The sequence below is a fragment of the Lacerta agilis genome, chromosome 17 (assembly GCF_009819535.1).
Source record: "Lacerta agilis isolate rLacAgi1 chromosome 17, rLacAgi1.pri, whole genome shotgun sequence".
Classification (NCBI taxonomy): Eukaryota; Metazoa; Chordata; class Lepidosauria; order Squamata; family Lacertidae; genus Lacerta; species Lacerta agilis.
In genome coordinates, this window is record NC_046328.1 from 34,214,256 (window position 1) to 34,229,124 (window position 14,869).

Sequence of the window (14,869 nt, forward strand, 5' to 3'; positions counted from 1 at the left end):
TCCTGTTGCCTGTTTTTGACTGGCCTACGTATCATAGCCTAATTCATGGGTGGGAAACCTGTGGTCCTCAAGATGTTGCTGGACTTCAACTCCCATCATTCCTAAGCATTGGCCATGCAGGTTTGAGAAGGATGGAAAATGTGATTCTGACATAACTCAGGGGCAGAAGGTCCCAGATTCAATTTCTGGCATCTCCAGGTATGCCTGAGAATGTCCCCTTGTCTAAAACTCTGGAGAACCATAGCCAGTCAATATAGACAATACTGAACTAGATGGACGAAGGGTTTGACTCAGGATAAGGGGTATAACATAAGGAAAATGGGATATAAATGCTTGAAGATAAGTAGATACACTGTCAGTCCACTTGGCCTCTGTACATCAAATTGAATATATTATTTTGTCCTTTTCCAGAGTAACCTACTGGTATTGGGTTGGGTCTGGGAGCAGTGGAAATCATTTCAGTGAGTCTTGGTAGTTTCCTTGTATCAGGAACCACCCCTAAATTCCCAGTGAAAAATGATGAAATCCCATTTAGATTGTACAGCTGTGAAAGGAGCCCTGTCATCAGTGGATTACCACACAAATCCTGTGTTCTTTGGATGCTTTCAGGAGGATAATTGCCTGGAGAAGGTTGTTTTCAGCATATCTTCCATGTTCATCAGAAGCTTCAATGTGTTCTACATTTACCCATCCCTAATCAATAATTGCAACCAAGAAATCTGAGTCAATATAATAGTGGGAAGCATCTGCCTCTGCTAGATGTCTCAATGGTTTCCCAGCTATTGAAATAAAGGTTTGTCTATGTAAAACCCACAATTCAGATGGCATCTTCCTGCTCATTTTGGTAGATTTGAATATCATTTTGGGACATGCAAATGAAGTATGTCCGTATTAAGATGTGAAATGGCCCAGATGTCTCCCCTATCCCTTATCCTGTCACACAGGGATTCAGTGAAGGCTGGCAAACATTGGAAGTGGTTGGTCAAAGAGCCTAACAATAGGTAGAGCCAGAGCCAATGACAGCCAGTTCCCAACTCATTCTGGATTTGTCCCCATCCTTTCCCCCACTGCTGAATTGCATAAAGTGCAACACTGAGACCAAGGGAGGTGAAACTGACACTCTGATACTGTTTGTCAGTATGAAGGCTATCAAAGGAGGAGAAGGCAACTGATAGCTACTAAGCATGATGCCTCTGCTCCTCCTCCATGGTTGGAGGCAGTTATGCTTCTGCAGGCCAGTTGCTGGAATCCACGTCAGGGGAGAGTGCTCTTGTCCTTGAGTCTTGCTTGATGGTTTTCCATGGGCACCTGAGTGGCTGTGAGAACAGGAAGCTAGACTAGATGGGCCATTGGCCAGATCCGGCAGGCTCTTCCTCTGTTCTGAAACCAAGCAGGGGGCACCGATTTAGGGCAGACTGAGTTGGTGAAGCAGTGCTCCATTGGCCCTAACACATCAGCCTCCGCTGCAGGGAGTGTAACCAAGAAAGGGGAAACCAGTGGTCACTGGGGCACACAAACACCCCACACTTTGAAGGAATAGAAACATCTCCCATCTATGCACCATCATCTTTGGGTAGAAAACTCTGTGTCTCTGTGCTCTAGCTAGTAATATTTCAGAGCCAAGGCAAACATATATGTGAGGAACGTTCAGCGTCAATGAATTTTTGTGTGTGGGGAGAACAAAATGTGTCTCCACCTCTGCTGCCCCTTGGTTCATCTTTCTGTTACCATCACTTGTTTTGCACTGGTTACAACTTCTTGGGACTTCCAACCAGCCTCTCCCTTTGTCCCGTCCCCACCCGCCAGAGAAAAGCATATCCCTTAGAACAATGCTACTACAAGAACCACCAGCCTCTGTGGTCACAGTTAGTATACCTCACATTCAAAGCATGAGGACAGTACTGTAAACAGTTATGGCTTCCCCAAAAGAATGAGGGAAACTGCAATTTGTTTAGAGCAGGGGTCAGCAAACTTTTTCAGCAGGGGGCCGGTCCACTGTCCCTCAGACCTTGTGGAGGGCCAGAATATATTGGGGGGGGGGATGAACAAGTTCCTATGCCCCACAAATAACCCAGAGATGCATTTTAAATAAAAGGACACATTCTACTCATGTAAAAACATGCTGATTCCTGGACCGTCCACAGGCCAGATTTAGAAGGCAATTGGGCTGCATCCAGCCCCTGGGCCTTAGTTTGGGGACCCCTGGTTTAGAGTGCTGAGAATTGTTAGGAGACACGCCCCCCAAGCTAAAATTTGCCAAGTCACTTAACCTGTCAACTCTTTGCTGCCTTAAGAAACTACCGTTCCTAGAATGTGGCCTGTGTGTAGCACCATCATTCTCTCCAGCAAGTTCAGCCAATTTTCGCTCCTACACCAAAAGACATCAAACGATCAAAGAGATCCCTTGACATCGCCAGATGTAAATGGGAAAGTGAAATTGGGGTGAGTGCAATGCTGCTTTATCAGCTGTCTGCTGAAAGGTCTTCAAGGTGGTGTCAGACCATGAGTTCATCTCATTCGCCATTGCCTGTCCTGACCAGCAGTGACTCTTTGGGCGTTCCAGACAGTGATATTTCCAAGACCAACATAAAGATTCCAAGAATCGAACCTGGGACGTGCTACATGCACGACAGATGCTCCACCACTGAGCTACAGCCCTACTGGTGCATTGTCTACACAGCATCTGAGTCTCAGGTTGAAAATGCCCATTCTTATCTGGAGATTCCATGGAATGGTCATGGGACCTTTTGCATTTGAAGGAGATTCTCTATCACTGAGCTGGGACCTAACATGAAAAATAAAAAAAATGAATCCATGTCTTGAAAAAGAGACCCACACAAAACTGGTAGAATTAGTCTTAGCTAAAGGAGGCCACTGCCAGAAGAAGTAAACAGAAAAGTGAAGAATGTAAAATGGTTATTGACTTGGCAACTTCATGGGCCGAAGACAAGTTGACAACAGCTTTCTCTTTCACCCTGGCTTTTAATTTGAGTCTGGGCAGAAGTGTCAACTTGAATAAAATATTGGAGGGGGCAGGTAAGCCCCACCCTGTGTAATTAATCACAAGAACTGGTCTATGCACATCATTTGAATGGCAATGTCCATCAACTTTGGGGAGGCCCGCCCTACTCAAATATTTTATTGGGGGACAGAAAGGACCTTGGACCCTAGGAGTTGGCTCCTATCAGTCTAGGTTGTACCCAACATAGTCAGAGTTAGACCCACAAAAATGAATGGACTTCAGTTGGAGTAACGCATCCTTCAGTTATTTTGCAGACTATCATTTCTTGGGTTTTGTCATTCATGAGCTGGAGAGTTGTTGCTCGTCCTGCTTTAGCTATGCTTTAGTTTTACACCCTGTTACTGTTTTTCTTTGTGGTTTACAGTTGTTATTGTTCTTCCCTGACACTTTAATGTTATTTGCATCTCCAGACTTGCAACCTATATCAAAGGGGAATCTTTATGAGGGAAGATAAACCGCAATTCAGTAAACAAATAAACATGCATCCACAGGGAGGCTGTTCCATATGTAGGGCACCAACACAGGCCCACTTAGGGGGCCACATAGGAAGGGGGAAAGGTGGCAGAATGAAAGAGAATAAGAGAGTAGTGGAAAGATAGAGGGTGAGAGTCAGAGATGGAAGAATAAGGGGCTAAAATGGGATGGCAGAAAGCGGGAGGGAAGAGCGGGAGAGAGAGAGAGGGAGAGGGAGAGGGAGATCTCTGCTCACCTCTGGACCACAACTGCCCAGTATGTCACCTCTGGCAGATGAACTTTTGAAAGGCAAAAAATTACCCACCCCTGCCTATATCCACCATATCCTGTAGGGCAGTCACCTCACCACTAACAGCCAGAAAATGGATGGTGGCCTCACACAGACCTTTCAAGTGTCCCTATTTTCCAGGAATGTCCCTGATTTAGAGAAGCCATCCTGGTTTCTGATTTGATCCCTGAATGTCCTGCCTTTCCTTAGAACGTCCCTATTTTCACCGGAGGAATGTTAGAGAGTATGGAGTTATCTTTTTCTAAAAAAATTTTTTAGGGGTACTCTCATTTTGACTCAAGAAAATCACCATTTTATAGTTCAAGTCGGACAAAATAAATACAGTAAATGGACAAAAGTACAAAGATTCACAAATGTTTAGGGGTAAATGTACCCCTGCAACCCCCCAGAAAAAGCACTGGGTTTATATAGAAGAAGAAGAGTTTGGATTTGATATCCCGCTTTATCACTACCTGAAGGAGTCTCTAAGCGGCTAACATTCTCCTTTCCCTTCCTCCCCCTCAACAAACACTCTGTGAGTTGAGTGGGGCTGAGAGACTTCAAAGAAGTGTGACTAGCCCAAGGTCACTCCTCCATGTGGAGGAGTGGGGATGTGAACCCGGTTCACCAGATTACGAGTCTACCGCTCTTAACCACTACACCACACTGGCTCCCATCCAATATATATTGGAAGCTGCCCAGAGTGCTGCGGCAACCCAGTAAGATGTGTGGGGTATAAAGCGGGTTCTCCACTCTTGGAGAGCACGTGTTGCGGAAGGGTTAACAGGACTTGTTGCTGGGCGGGTTAGTTTGGATGGCCACAGTGGTGATTGAGGTCATCGTGTTGCTGGGGAAATGAGCATGTTGCAAGTTAATGGTTGACAGGCATAGCTGTTTAAATTCCTGCACTCGGCTTTTGGGTTTCACTTTTGCTGCATGCAACAGATCTCCCACCCACCCACCCTGTTTTCAGGGTCCTTTGCGATTGACATTGCTATGCCTGTCATGGGGTCGTCTGCTTTGGGGCAGGGGCCTGGTAGGAATTTTGTCCATTTGGCTGATTGGCTGGTGCCATTTGGTTTTCGCCTACTGCGTAACAAATCATCACAACTTGTAAGGTTGCAGTTAGGCACAGGTTAAAATTGGTTGGTGGAGGGGTTAGAAATTGGCTGGGCCTGACCCTGCAAAATGCTGCTGCTGCAAGGGTATTCCGTTAAAGGAATCCAGGGGCTCATCATGCTTTTGTCCATACCCCCGACAAGGGGCTAGGGCCACGCAAGAGCTCCTGGGGGGGAGCTGAGGGTCTGACACCCAGCTCCTGATCTCTCCCCTATAGGTGTTTACCCTTACTGACTTCGCTGGCTAGCGGATGTCAGTTCTGTCCCAGGGAGGGGGACAGATAGTCGAAACCAATGCCTAAGCAGCCACTCACATTGGTTGTATTTAAATAAAGTTGTGGCCAAAATTATGCCAAAAACCTGAAACTTAAATTACTGTCTGTGGTGTGAATTATTGGGGGGGGGAGGGTGTCTTGAGACCTCGGCACGCAAATAGTAAAATTATTATTTTGGAATGGGACGTCCTTTTTGTCATCGGAGAAATGTTGGAGGGTTTGCTCATATACAGTGTAGTTCTTAAAATGTTGTATGTAGAAATGTCTCATAGACTCTCCTGTGCTCAAACTTCCCTCATTTCCCTAGGATGGCATACCCTCCAACATTCCTCAGATGAAAATAGGGACATTTTTCACTCTCACCCTGACCCTCCACAACCCACTATTTTTGTCCCGTCCCCCCCCCACACACACACACACATCAGAAGAAGGCACTACTACACCAATGGGACACAGCACAAACAGCCTCTACTGTCCTGAGAAAACCCCTTAATCCTGATTTTATTTTATTCTGTGGTAGATTCACAAAAAGAAAAACACACTCATAAATTTGAGAAAGTGGCAAAATTAGACAGAGATGCACAAAGCAATGAAACAAAAACTAAGACTCCTTGAGCTCTGCTTTGCTTCCCGTTTCTTCCCATCCACGGCGGCCCTGCCCTCTGTCTGCCTCTCAGAGCTAGCACATCACAGAGCAGGGCCTTCACGGTGGCAGCCTCTCCTCGTCCTCGTCCGTTCTCCAGCAGCAGCTACAAATTGCCCAAGGGAGGAGTCCGGCAGCGGCCATGGAGAGGCAATGGGATGCTCTCAAACAGCTGCCGCCGCCACTGGCAAGAAGCACCAGCCCATCCTCCTCCCTGAGCTTGGTGGCAGCAACACTGATGGGGGAAATAGGGACATTCCAGGATCAAATCAGAAGCTGGGATATCTTTCATAATTCCAGGACTGTCCCTGGAAAATCAGGGCATTTGGAGGGTATGGGATGGTCTGTATTTTCTGGTCTCTGTCTTGAGAATCCCTGCCACTGTTTGTGCCCTTAACTCCTAAAGTCTCGAGAACAGTGATGGAGAAACTCAAGTCCCAGTGACCAGGCCCTCTAAGCCTACCTGTGTGGTCCTTGGGCCTTTATCTAGGCCACATTTTCACTGAGTGGCTGCCAAGACCATATAACATTGGTCCTGAAAGACCTACATTGGCTCCCAGCACGTTTCCAAGCACAATTCAGAGTGTTGGTGCTGACCTTTAAAGCCCTAAACATCCTCAGCCCAGTAGACCTGAAGGAGGGTCTCCACCCCCATTGTACAGACACTGAGGTCCAGCAACGAGGGCCTTCTGGTGGTTCTCTCACTACGAGAAGTGAGGTTACAGGGAACTAGGCAGAGGGTCTTCCTGGTAGTGGCGCCCACCCTGCGGAATGCCCTCCCATCAGATGTCAAGGAAATAAGCAACTATCTGACTTTTAGAAGACATCTGAAGGCAGCCCTGTTTATGGAAGTTTTTAATGTTTGATATTTTATCGTGTTTTTAATACTCTGTTGGGAGCCACCCAGTGTGGCTGGAGGAACCCAGCAAGATGGGAAGGGTATAAATTATAAATTATTATTACTGTTATTGTCACTGAGTGCCCTTGCTGGGCTGGAATGTGCCCTTGAGTTCTGACTATGCCTGTGGCTTGTCTGGATGGAGGATGGATGGTGGTGTGTGTGAGCGTGTGCAGAAACTAGCCCTCTGTACAAAAGTAAACTTTACATTCATTGCCTTTCACCCCATCCTCCATACGTCTGTGGCTCCCAAAAGGGTGACCAAGAGGGAATGTGGCCCATCCCATCACAGAAGTTAAATCTCCAGCTAAAGAGCACTGGATTAATTGTCCCTCTAATGGGTTTTGATATAAATGGGCATAGGCACTGAGGCACGGCAAAGTACACAGCCTGCCATTTCACAGAAGTGTCTGCCCACCCCTCTAGTCCATTGGTCACATTGTCAAACTGCTCTTGCTACCAAGGTTTTATCCTTAAGTCCCAGTGGAATCCACCCTCATGTCACTTAAGCTGGTGAGACTTAGTCCCTTGGGCATTTCTGAGGGAGACAGAACTGGCAAGAGAGGCACCCAAGACTGTCTATAGGGTTTGTGGCACTTGTGATAGATCTCAGATTCCCTGTATGACATGCCACATTTAGCCACGTAACCAAGAACATGTTTTCCAAAGCATCTTTATCTACCTTTGACCTTTTTTTTGTCCATCTTGTTTTATTAATAGAGAAGATAATGTATTTAAAGACAGAGAGACCAGCTCACTAGAGTTTAGTGGCCTTCTTTCTCCTGGGAAAGCCTCTCACATTATAAGGAAAGGCTACCACTTCAATAGGTAAAGGTAGAGGGACCCCTGACCATTAGGTCCAGTTGTGTCTGACTCTGGCGTTACGGCGCTCATCTCGCTTTACTGGCCAAGGGAGCCGGTGTACAGCTTCCGGGTCATGTGGCCAGCATGACAAAGCCACTTCTGGTGAACCAGAGCAGTGCACGGAAATGCTGTTTACCTTCCCACCGGAGTGGTACCTATTTATCTACTTGAACTTTGACATGCTTTCAAACTGCTAGGTTGGCAGGAGCAGGGACTGAGCAATGGGAGTTCACCCCGTTGCGGGGATTCGAACCACCGACCTTCTGATCAGCAAGCCCTAGGCTCTGTGGTTTAACCCAAAGTGCCCCCCGCATCCCTTCAATAGGAGGTCTTTAGTTCTGGCACAGCTACCTAGTGTGAAATAAAGTGTGGTGTAGTGGTTAAAGTGTTGGTCTAGGGCCTGGGAGATCAGGTTTCATATCCCCACCTGGCCATGAAGCTGACCAGGTGACTTTGCGTCCTTCACTGCCTCTCACCTTAACCTGCCTCACAGGGTTGTTTGGGAATTAAAAAAAGAGGGAGGAACTACGTATACCACCTTGAACTCCTTGGAGAAAAAAGGTGGGGTATAAATGCAACAAGTAAATAAAATTATACCCCCCTAGTTCAAACAGTGAAAACATTACACGTGAAGATATCAAAGAGGTCTCACCAATCATAGAAGATGGCTTATTTCTCAAGCTAGTCCTACGCAGAGTAGACCCATTGAAGTCAGTAGACATGACCAACATAGGTGGTTTAATTTCAGTAGGTCTACTCTGAGTTGGAATTAGTGGGATACAATTAAAAATATTCCCAAACCTCTCATACATTGCCATCTGAGAAAATCCACTGAGGCAAAAACACGGAATTTCCATTTCAATACTTTTTGGCCAACATGGATCCCAAACACCTGACATTTTGGGAGTGTCCAAGGTATGTATCCCAGGATTAAAGTATTAAAACAGTTCTAGTGAGGATGACAAAAATTTAACTTAATCCTTGTGCTCCCACATGCTGTCAAAAGTATGCAGAAACCAGGCTGTCAGAATAATACAAAGTTAAGGCCACCCCACCAAAGAACAAACAGACAATGAAATAACAGCATGAGGTGCTTGGCAATGGCAAGGGACAATTATCATTGGGACATCTGAAATGCTACATGAAATCATCATGGTTGGGAACTTGTAACAGCTGGTATTCTCCCTGTGGCTTCTGGTTGAGAATACCTAGATCTATTGATTCCTATGTTTCCGAGGGGTTACCATCTCCCACTTTTCCAGTGGATCCGGTGAGAACACCCCAAGAAACAGGCCAGTGCTGTTTTGAAATAAAACCAGGAATTTAGGGTGTAACGTATTAAAACATAGGGTTGCTGGATCCAGGATAAACTCATAAACACTATCAGCAAGATTATTATTCACCACATTTTGGTAATCACCGTCAAGGATGTAATTATTTCTTTTTCCAGCGTGAAGTAACAGCGCATACAAAAAAAATGTCTCAACTTCTAGAGGCCACCCAAGAAACCATATAAAAAGGCAGAGCTTGAGGGATCTTCAAACCACTTCTTGCAACTTCTGATCCTCCGAGACATCAGGTAAGCTCTGAGTGGAGATCTCAGCATGCATAGGGGTTTTGAAATGGTTGGTGATGGGAGTGGATGGTCTATCATCCTATTTTAGCACTGTGGTGGGCAAAAGATGTAAGGCTCTAAACTATTGTGGGGAAGGTCTTTAACTGTGTGGGAGAGCACTCGCTTTGCTTGCGGAAGGTCACAGGTTCAATCCCCAGCATCTCCAGGTAGGAATGTTCCCTGCTCGAAACTCTGAAGAGCCACAGCCAGTCATTGTAACTGACATCATTTCCACCTGGCTGGTGTGAATCTAGAAGGGCAATCTAAAGGACACGGGTGGGCGCTGTGGTCTAAACCACTGAGCCTCTTGGGCTTGTCGATCAGAACATTGACGGTTCAAATCCCTGTGATGGGCTGAGCTCCTGTTGCTCTGTCCCAGCTCCTGCCAACATAGCAGTTCGAAAGCATCTCAGCCACTGCAAGTAGATAAATAGGTACCACTGTGGCGGGAAGGTAAACAGAGTTTCTGTGCGCTCTGGTTTCCGTCACAGTGTTCCATTGAGCCAGAAGCAGTTTAGTGATGCTGGCCACATGACTTGGAAAGCTGTCTGTGGACAAACGCCGGCTCCCTTGGCCTGAAAGCGAGATGAGCACCACAACCCCATAGTCGCCTTTGACTGGACTTAACCATCCAGTACTTTGGCCACCTCATGAGAAGAGAGGACTCCCTAGAAAAGACCCTGGTGTTGGGAAAGATGGGGGGCACAAGGACAAGGGGATGACAGAGGATGAGATGGTTGGACAGTGTTCTCGAAGCTACTAACATGAGTTTGGCCAAACTGCGAGAGGCAGTGAAGGATAGGCATGCCTTGCGTGCTCTGGTCCCTGGGGTCACGAAGAGTCGGACACGACTGAACGACTGAACAACAACAACAACAAACGTACAGGGGTTCTTTACCTTTACCTTAGAAGGGCAATGAATGAGGCAGTTTATCCACCATCTTTTCTCTCACCACCACCACCCAAACCTTTGCAATTATAACCTATTTATTTACACAAGATAAGTCAGAAAAGAGGCATTGTTTCTAATTTGGGTTCAGTCACATTCAACAACATTTCCCACAACTAGAAGACCCACCATGCTTTTGACCAACCCACTGAGCTTTACGTCAGTCCTCACCTATAATTCTTTTATCCCAACCTGTTTTATTTTATAAAGACATTATGGCTGAAAGGGCACATCAGGAGCAGACTTTATTAATATGGCACTTTGAGCGAGCACAACATTTGGCAACCCGCTCCCTAAATATTTCTTATTTTCACAATAATTCCTTTTTGGCACAGTTGCTTTTTATGGATCTTCTCAGGTATACATATAAATATAGGTGGTATTATTATTATTATTATTATTATTATTATTATTATTATTAATATCTGCCCCCTTGACTCAGCACCCTATGGAAGGGGGCTGCCCAAACCATCCTAAATCCAGCGCTGGACACATTTCTACAAAGCCTTAGTTGACTTATATACTGCTTTTGACACCTTTGTTCAAGTGCAGATTTGCATTCCCTGTTACTGCACCAAATGCTTTGCAGGCAGTTACCAAGTTGCAGGTTAAATAATCTCCCCCCCCCTTACTAATTAAATGTATTCCAGAAAACAGGAGAGGGAAACTGAAGATGGTTATGCTCATTTATTGCTTTAAAAGGTAAAGGGACCCCTGACCATTAGGTCCAGTCGTGTCCGACTCTGGGGTTGCGGCGCTCACCTTGTGTTACTGGCCGAGGGAGCCGGCGTACAGCTTCCGGGTCATGTGGGCAGCATGACTAAGCCGCTTCTGGCGAAAGGAGAGCAGCGCACGGAAACGTGTTTTATTGCTTCAACCCTGCCTAAATAGCATAGTTCCCGTTTCAGTGGTGAACATTCCCTCCTTCATGGCTTATTACCCTCACTTTATCTGTAATAATAGGATTGTCATGGTAGAAGACGTTACTCTACTACGCTTCCCATACAAATGGGATTGTGCAGATTGTTGGCGTATTTAAATACTTAATGCACTATGATTAAGCACACGGGGAGATGGGTTACACACGGAGAAAGAGACCTTTCTAGGTCAAGGTGTGGCTGCTAGCCATGATGGCTATCCTCTGCATAGTAGGGGGCAGTAATGCTTCCGAATACCAGTTTCTGGAGAAAGTGCTCTTGTTTTGGGGTCCTGCTTGCATCCGGTTGGCCACTATAAGAACAGGATGCTGGGCTAGATGGACCTGTGACCTGATATACCTATGTCCTTATGCTTTTGTTGTTGTTTTTGATGTGGAACTGGTGTATTGAAAACCATTGGCAGTTCCTTTCTAAAAACAGTCCAACCTAGTCATATTGGCAGGGTAAAAATTGTTGTTGTTGTTGTTGTTGTTGTTGAATAGGATGTCCCTATTTTTATTGGAGGGATGCGGGTGGCACTGTGGGTTAAACCACAGATCCTAGGGCCTGCTGATCAGAAGGTCGCCGGTTCGAATCCCCGCAATGGGGTGAGCTCCCATTGCTTGGTCCCAGCTCGTGCCAACCTAGCAGTTTGAAAGCATGTCAAAGTGCAAGTAGATAAATAGGAACCGCTCCAGCGGGAAGGTAAACGGTGTTTCTGTGCGCTGCTCTGGTTCACCAGAAGCGGCTTTGTCATGCTGGCCACATGACCCAGAAGCTGTACGCCGGCTGCAGCGAGATGAGCGCCGCAACCCCAGAGTTGGACACGACTGGACCTAATGGTCAGGGGTCCCTTTACCTTTACATTTATTTTTATTGGAGTGGGGACCTTCTGTTTGCAAAGCAGATACTCTTGTTGTTGTTGTTCAGTCGTTCAGTCGTGTCCGACTCTTCGTGACCCCATGGACCAGAGCACGCCAGGCACGCCTATCCTTCACTGCCTCCTGCAGTTTGGCCAAACTCATGTTAGTAGCAGCAGATACTCTACCACTGATCAATAAAGGCTGATTCCAGCCTGGTCTGGAATTGAACCTGAGATTCTCTCTGAGTGAAGTGACTTTGCTCTGTCTTGAGCTCTTGTCCTTCCCTTTGATTAAACACACACACAAACTCTGGACTGGTACTTTTTAATGTCCATATAGTTATGATCTATAAGCCCCACCCCATAAAAATCTTCTTCCTGGAAGCTGCCTACCCAGTTCCTGGAAGTAAGGGCTGACTCAGCTGATTGTAAAGCTTTTGTTCATGATCTCTCTTCCTGTTGTGTTGTTTCAGATTCATCATCATCCAACCATGAAGGGTCAACGTCACCCTCAGTGCTATGCTAGCTGCCCTCCCTCAACTGTCACAATACAGCCACCACCATTCTGCTTAACCATCCCAGGACCGGCCCTCTACTGCCCTGACCAGCCCTTTTGCATTACTCAGTGCAACCCCTGCGCTCGCTCTGGTCATGGGCACAAAAGCCTCAGCTTTGCAGAGTTCCCTGCCCCGGCCTTTGCAAGCAATTCAAGCCTGATGAATTTTTATTCCAGGCCATCATACCTAGAAAGAAGATACAGCTACTGCAGCAATTATTAAACTCAGACGGAATACCATTGATACGAAGGAAAAACAAGGAACCCACCACCAATGGCATGAGATCACCTTGCTTAAGCTTCTATGAATTCCTGTTTCCAGGAGTGCTGAGAGCTCGCAGCCCCAACAATGGACCACAAGAACTCAGCCCCTGCATCAAAACTTCCCCTTTCTCACTCGAAGCTTCGTTTTAATTGCATACATCTATAGTTAAAGGGCTTTCCAATCTGAATAGCATTTCTCCTATATAACGAACCTGGGATATTATTTGCACAAAACAGAATGTTTACTCATGCATGTTTGAATTCTGGGAACAGGGGATAACTTGCCTGTGTGAATCGGCCTTCAGAAAGTTGAAGCATTTGTTTTGCTCTGGGCCAAGCACGATTATTTTCTATGGGAATGGTCAACATGTCTCGCTAAGAGTTGTCCAGGAATGGGAGGCGATGTTGATATGCAGCCCATGAATCCAACCCTACATGTGATGGAAGCTGGGACACCTGACTTCATCTATGTCACATGATCACATAGTTCTTCACTGAATGAAATGGCATGGATGGAAGAGAAGATCTTGTTGACATGGAAGAGTCACTCTATTAAAAAAAAGGAGTCAACACTGAGACAGTGAACACTATTTGGGGTCAGGGAATTGATTCTGTCCTTGAGAGCATTTCCCCCTTCCCCTAATTGTTCAATGCATCAATTCTAAAAGTCACTCACGGAGGGCAAAGTATCCACATATCTACTGTACTTGAAACTGACTGCTAATATTCTAAATGTTATCTCTTGACTTGTTACACACATTAAAACCTATGCTATGCTGCAGCACACAATGTCTATCTGTGTTTTAATAAGTACGGTTTTTCTTTTTCTAAAAATCTAGCAACAACAAGGGTGGCACTCCCAATTATTACATGTAAGTGATTTACGCCTGAATCAGAACTTAGTCATTCCTAGAATAGACCCCCTGAAAATTAAAGAAATCATGACTAATTTAAGTCTAGTTACAGGTAGGTAGCTGTATCTGAAGAAGTGTGCATGCACATGAAAGCTCATACCAAGAACAAACTTAGTTGGTCTCTAAGGTGCTACTGGAAGGATTTTTTTTAAAAAAATTTATTTTGTTTTAATTTAAGTCTGATTGACTGCAATGGGTCTCTTCTAAGCATGACTAAGTTGGGATCCAGTGAGTTGTATCCCACTCCATCCTACACAGAGTAGAACAATTGAAACCAATAGACTTAAGTTAGCCATGGCAATTTGGTTGTAATCCAATGTTAGTCATCCTCAGAGCACACCCACTGAAACCAATTGCTGTGTCTCACTTAGGTCCATTCATTTCAACCAGTACATTACCGAGGCAAGACATCGGTCCAGCACGTCCACAGCCACACCTGCGGATGTAAAGGAGAAGCAGAGTTGTGTGTCTTCAGCATATTCCTGACAATGTGCTCCCAAAATCCGGAGTACAAATTTGTCTTAACCATAGGAGAGAGAAACCTGATCTTCATCTAGTCTATAAACAGCTATTCTCTTTGGTAAAAAAGCTTCATGAATCAGCCTGTGGACCTCCCTTTTTCAACCCTGCTACCTAAGATAATTTCATTCATTCATTTTATATCTCAACCTTCCTTCCAAAGGAGTCATGGGCAGCATAATATCACCTCTGCTTGACCAGACCAAGAACTCACCCAGCCCAGTATCCTGGTTTTTCGCTGTGTCCAATCAGTTACCTTTAGGGAGCTCACGAGGAATGCATGAGTGCATTAGCCTTTTGAACAGGATTTTAAATAAGTAGGCAAATAAATAAATCTCCCATATATTTGTAACAGACATCACTCCCAAATTAGTTTACCAATCAATCCCTTTTCACGGAGAACTCTGGGAATCGTAGTCCTTTGAGGGGAATAGTGGGGGTTTCCTAACAACTTTCACCACCTACAGCTCCTACAGCGGAAGCCATGGCTGTTTAAAGTGAGCTGTGTTTTAGGGTTGTTTTGTTTTTAATACTTTAAATGCATGGTGTGAATATGGCCTCTGTTGTGCTGTCTGTCATCCTTCCGTTTCTGGAAAGAGTGGATGTGATGTAAGTTGTTTGGGCACAAGAACCAATAGGTGGCACTGCACAGGGTGGTGAAGAATACAGCGGTACCTTGTTTCTCAAACTTAATCCATTCCGGGACTCGGT